The 6,000-nt window shown below is 52.0% G+C and overlaps 1 pseudogene; it reads left to right on the top strand.

The window, feature by feature from the left end:
* Positions 1–3,769: 3,769 nt before the first annotated feature.
* On the top strand, positions 3,770–4,409 carry LOC116536992 (annotated as a pseudogene).
* The last annotated feature ends 1,591 nt before the right edge of the window (positions 4,410–6,000 follow it).

Below are 6,000 nucleotides of genomic sequence, written 5' to 3'. Positions count from 1 at the left end.
CCCCCTCTATATGTCTCTCTTTACTTCATTCCCTCCTTTCTTCCTGCTTGTGGCTCCCCAGAGCACTGGGGTCCAAACAGATCTAATTTTCCAAGTGGCTTCTTCAGGACCTGGGGGGACAGGGAGGGAATGAGCCATGCAGGAGGCCCTTCCCAGGTAGCAGGCTCAGAAAGGGGCAGGTAGAGGACTGGTGATCGTGATTGTACAGGCTGTGGGGGAAAAGGACCCCAACAGGACAGAGCCTACTCTAAGAGCTTGAGATCTGAGGACCCTGGGGAACCATACTGCCCACCAAGAGGCAATGAGTTAGCTCCAATAATGCAAAGTGGCAGGTGGGTCTGTGGGGAGCTTGCACTGGAGGAAGGTAAGAGGGACCAGGCTGGGGGACAGGAAGATGGTCCTTGGCTGCAGGGGCTGCAGGGCCCTTGACTATGACATAAATCCCCATACCCCTTCCTCAGGTTCCTGTCACCTTCCCCAGGTTCCTGTCACCTTCCCCATTTTGGTCATTCATCTGTTAATAAAGCTAAAGGCATCTTCAACTTTTGGGGGTTATGGGGCTCTGGAGTTAGAATTCCAGGAGCTTGACTCTATGAGCCAGGTAGTCTGTGGCTAATCCCTGGGGCCCTTTTCCCTTAGTCTAAAAATATAAACCATCTCTCCTCAGGATGGTAGCACATTAATCTATTGTGCTGAGAGGTGGAGGCACTGGAGGCTCACACACTCTTGGGAGAAGGGTTGAGAGAGGAGACATGGCCAGCTTTAGAGACAAAAACAACCTGTCTCTGGATTTTTGTAAACATGTAGAACATCAGAGATGAATGATCTTTGGAAATCTAAGTGTCTAAACCAAGCTCTCCCTGTACAGCTGGGAAAACTGAGGCACAGAAAGGGTTGTAGACTCTTTCCCATAAATCAGCAACAGAACTGGGATTAAAAGCCAACTCCTGCCTTGACCCAGTGCTGGCCTGCTAAGATCTTCAGCCCTCTGTGAGCCCCTGCAGACCACTGACTGTAGAATTCTCAGGATATAGAGCATGGCCAGCAAGACCTCGGGCAAGGGGAGCCTGCTGCAGCATTGTGGGACTGAGGGCTACCCACGCTCCTTTCTGTGCCTGTCTCCCCATCTGTACACAGAGGAATTGGTTTAGATATTCATATCTTCAAGGATCCTTCAGTTCTGATGTTCCAGGCATCAATAAAAAGAGGTGAATTCTGTCTTTGGCGAGGACGCAGGAAGACAAGCTGTGGTGCCAGTTCAGTCCTAACATTTGGTGAGAACTTGGACAAGTCACTGTCCCACCCAGAGTCACAGTTTCCCCCTCTGTAAAAGGGGTTAAAAAGTCCTTCTCAGGGTCTTTGGGAGGACCAGGCAAAACAGTGGATATAGGCGCTTTCAAAAGTACAAGTTGAGATGAGAGGTGGCTATCATTATCATCACAGCGTATGACTGTGTTCCCTATTGAAAATGATCAGCTCTCTGTGAGGCCAGAACTTGCCCAGCCACTCTGAGGTTCTAATCCTGAGGAGTGGGATGGAACCCATCCCAGCTGCTAGGAGACCACTTTGAGCAATCACAGCAGAAGAAGAGGGAGGGTCCAGCAGAAGTTTGGTAGGTCACTAAGCCCTGAGCTGGCAGAACTGTAGAATTACAGGCCAGTAGGGCCTAGGTCTGACCAGCCCTGCACACTGGCTACTCCTAGAGATCAGATGCCTAGATTGGGGCAGAGGCAGGACTGGGGATGAAATGCTGGCCTCCCACCTCCTGGTCTGGCTCTCTAGACACCACAATACACCTGCCTCCTCTCAAAGATCTAAAGATGGTAATGATAGTGACAAGAACTGTTCCATTTAGTAAGTACCTACTTACTTCACCCTTACTGAAGATATGCTATACATTTTAGTTTTATAACAACTTTATCACATAGCTATTCTCATCTCCATTTACAGATGAGAAAACTGAGGCTCAGAGAAATTAAGCATCTTGCCCAAGTTTGGGGGCTCTTGTGGGATAAACATGATTCCTCTGTGTAGCTCCAAGACCTTTCTGTTCCTCTGGCCCAAGCATAGTTTGTAAGGAGCTACTCTACACAGACCAGCACTGCTGGCATTTGGAAGCCTCCTCTTACTCTTCTGACCTACATTTCCAAAGGTGGGCTTGGTTCTAGCTCTGCCTCCTCTGGGATGCCCTCCTTGAACCCCTTCTTAGCCCACAGGGCCTCCCCTCTTGTCCTTCTGCTGCCCACTGGGGTCATCTCTACTCTTGGGTGGGATGTGCCCCCTCGCTGGCCTGGCAGTTTCTCAAAGGTGAGATGGGATCTTTTCCTTCCTGGGGCACCCATGGTGGGAGACCACTGGCTACAAAAATGGTGGGGCAGGGGCAATGGCTAAGTCTCATGGGTGGAGAATGGCCAATAGCAGGGATGTAGGCAGAGGCCAAGCAGGCTTCTGGAGTCTCAGGGTGGGCATCAGGATGGGACAGAATGTGGAATCCATGTGTCCTGGTCAAGAAGGTCCTGTGTGGGGCAGGGAGGAGCTGAACAGACTTGCGTCAAATCCTATCTTTCTACTAGCTCCTCATCAGGTTCCCATCTGTACAATGGGGGGTAGAAAGACCCCTGCCTGCACTGGTCTATGAGGGATGGCAGAGACGGGAGGTGCATCTGCACTGTAAATGCTTCAGCCACAGCCCCCGTCGAGTACCACATGGTGGGCTTCCCGTGCTGGGCATGTGCTTAAGCCCCAGGGCCGGCTAATTCCAAGAGAGTCGAGGGCTGTGGAACGGTGCTGGGCTTGGAGGGGAAGAGGAGGAGAGGCTCAGAAGGCAATAGGAGAACTTGACCTACCTTGGAGGATGGTAAAGAAAGAAATCAGTCATAGGTTGAAAGAGGTAGGATTTAGGCCAGGTACAGTGGCTCACACCTGTAATCCCAGCACTTTGGGAGGCTGAGGCCAAGGTAGGCAGATCACCTGAGGTCAGGAGTTCGAGACCAGCCTGGCCAACATGGTGAAATCCCGTCTCTTTTAAAAATACACACACACACACACACACACACACACACACACACACACACACAGGCCACTATGGTGGTGCACGCCCGTAGTCCCAGCTACTCAGGAGGATGAGATAGAATTGCTTGAACCTAGGAGGCGGAGGTTGCAGTGAGTTGAGATCGTGCCACTGCACTCCAGCCTGGGTGACAAGAGTGAAACTTTGTCCTAAAAAAAAAAAAGAAGTAGGATTTATTGAAAACCTAAGTACCAGGGATTGTCCTACAAGCTTCACATAATGTCATTTAATCACAATAACTCCATAAAGTAGGCTTCATTGTCCACATCTTACAGAGCAGGAAAATGAGGCACAGAAAGCTTCACAGGTTGATCCAGGGTCACAGAGACAGGGATCAGGGCAGTGGGTCTGGCTGGCTCTGACTCCATAGCACACACTGCGTGATTAAATTCCAGCCCAGGACTTTACATAGGCATCACAAGGCTGTGGGCCAGGCATGGGGAGGATGTTAGGTCCCAAAGCTCAGGGGCCTTTAGCAATCATGGGCCCGAGTCCCTCATTTTACCAGTGAGGAGACTGAGACTGTGGGAGGGATGTCTGCCTCACAGTCACACAGAAAGTGCTGGCAGAAAATGCTAGAAAACAAAATTGTCCTTATCCCGCCCTTTCCCAGGACTGCATGGGGGCTTGTACCCTGAAGATTGGTTCAGGGTACCGGATGCTGCTGTACAGGAAGGCCTCTCTGCCCTGCCAGGGCCCATGGTGGGGGTCTACTCTCAGTCATCCAAGGACAGCCACTCTCCTCTGCAGTGCTTTGGGGCGCCCTCCCTCCCACAGCTGGCCTGTGGGGCAGGGACCTTCACCCTGGTGGTGCTGGGTCCCTGGGACTGTGATTCCACCTTTGCCCAGGCCTTCCCCTGCGTGGCCACCCAGCTGACCATGGACCAATCCAACCAGGACCCGTCACTGCTGCTGGGCTCACGGCTGGCTTCCGTGGTCTTCCCTACTGGCTGTGACCCCCCTCCCGCCCTGGCCACATTCCTGGCCCACAAGAACACTGTCACTGCTTTCGTGGGCCCTGTCAATCCTGGCTACTGTCCAGCAGCAGCCCTGCTGGTCAAAAGCTGGGGCAACACCCTCTTCTCCTGAGCATGTGGGGCGTCAGAGAGAGAAGGTGAATTGGTGCCCACCTTGCATCTGCTGCCCACGTGCTGCTGTCTATCATGAGACACTTTGGCTGGGCTTGCTCAGCCATTGTGTCCTCCCACCAGGACACCTGGATGACCACAGCTGGCAGCTGGCCATGACTTTCAGGATACATGGGCTGCCTGGTGGTGCTAGGCACCATCTCTTTGGGACCCGGGAAGCAGAGGCCACAGAAATTCTGAAGCAGCTCTGAGGTGTGGACGGCCTGAAAAGTAAGTATACTCAAGTGCCTTCCTCCTGTGGGCAGCCTGGACTGCATACGGCCACTGATGGGGGGCTCTCTCTGCATCAGACACTGGGCTGAGCACTTGACAATGGCCCTGACTTTAACCTGGCCACAGCCCTGTGAGCCAGTCCTTCTGAAGTCTCCATTTTGAGACTCAGAGAAGGTAAGTAACTAGTCTAAGTCGCACAGCTGTCCAGCGCTGCAACCAGATTTTCAGCTCTGATTCCAGTGGAGTGGGAGCAAAGGGTGTCTGTAGTTGTGGCCTGGGAAAATGAGGGAAATGAAGGTGTAGCAGTACCTCTGAGCCCCAGGCAGGGAGTTAGAGCCACTCTTGGTTTTGTGGAGTCTGTTGATTGATTGATCACTTCCTGGATTTATCAAGCCCCTATTGTGGATGGGAGCTGGGTCTCAGCAGTGAACGGGGCAGACTCGGAGGCTGCTCTAGGGGATGACTGTGTGAGTGGAGACAGCTGAGTAAGCAGGGGTGGTTATGGCACAGAGATTGGGGCCATCCCGGGGAGCAGGGGCCTGTAGAGCCGGCAAAGCATGGGGCTGTGCTCTGAGGGATTTGAGGAGGCTTCTTGGAGGAGGTGACAGTGACAGGTCTATAAGGAAGTAGTTGGCCAGGGAAAGACATGGTGGAAGGGAAGAAGTGGCACCTGGAGGGCAGAAGCAGTCTTAATCTAGACCTGGTTATTTTTCAAACTGTGAAGAAAAAAAAAAAAAAAAACTTGCAGCCCATTTGGGTCAAGAAATCAGTGAATCAAGACTAGTATGATTATTAAAAAGAAAGAGTGGAATAGAAAAATAGAGAAGAATAGAATTGGGCAGAATAAAGTCAAACAGAATGTAATAAAAGTAGTAACTATGAGGGTTCTTGAGTTATCTACACTCAGCCTTGTGAGTCTACTCAGATTAAATGTATTTCTTTTCTTTTCTTTTTCTTTTTTTGGAGATGGAGTCTCGCCCTGCCACCCAGGCTAGAGTGCAGTGGTGCAATCTCTGCTTACTGCAACCTCGGACTCCTGGATTCAAGCAATTTTCCTGCCTCAGCCCCCCGAGTCGCTGGGACTACAGGCACATGCAGCCATGCCTGGCGACTTTTTTTTTTTTTTTGTATTTTAGTAGAATCAAGGTTTCACCGTGTTGCCCAGGCTGGTCTGGAACTCCTGAGCTCAGGCAATCCGCCTGCCTTGGCCTCCCAAAGTGCTGGGATTACAGGCGTGAGCCACCCCGCCCGGCTGGTAAAATGCATTTCTTAAGGGGCACAGTCTGCCCGACCCTGGCTGCACTCTGGGGACACAGGGAGGATCTGGCTGGGCCCCAGGCGTGAGGAGCCTGAGTCTGGTGGGAGACAGGTGTGTACACAGGGTACAGGGGGGTCCAGAGGCTAAAGGAGCTGATCTGCTTGGAGATGGATGGGGAGGGCTTCACAGAAGAGGTGACATTGGGCAGGACCCGATAATGGGAAGTTGATTTTAGAATGGAGCTGATGGGGAAAGGCATTCCAGGCAGAGGGCACTCCAGCTCCTGCAAAGGCGTGGAGGTAGCATGTCAG

This window comes from Sapajus apella, unplaced genomic scaffold (assembly GCF_009761245.1).
Source record: "Sapajus apella isolate SASKATOON/1434 unplaced genomic scaffold, GSC_monkey_1.0 scaffold106, whole genome shotgun sequence".
Lineage (NCBI taxonomy): Eukaryota > Metazoa > Chordata > Mammalia > Primates > Cebidae > Sapajus > Sapajus apella.
The sequence above is the reverse complement of the archived record's forward strand: the minus strand, read 5'-3'. Positions and strand labels throughout refer to the sequence as shown.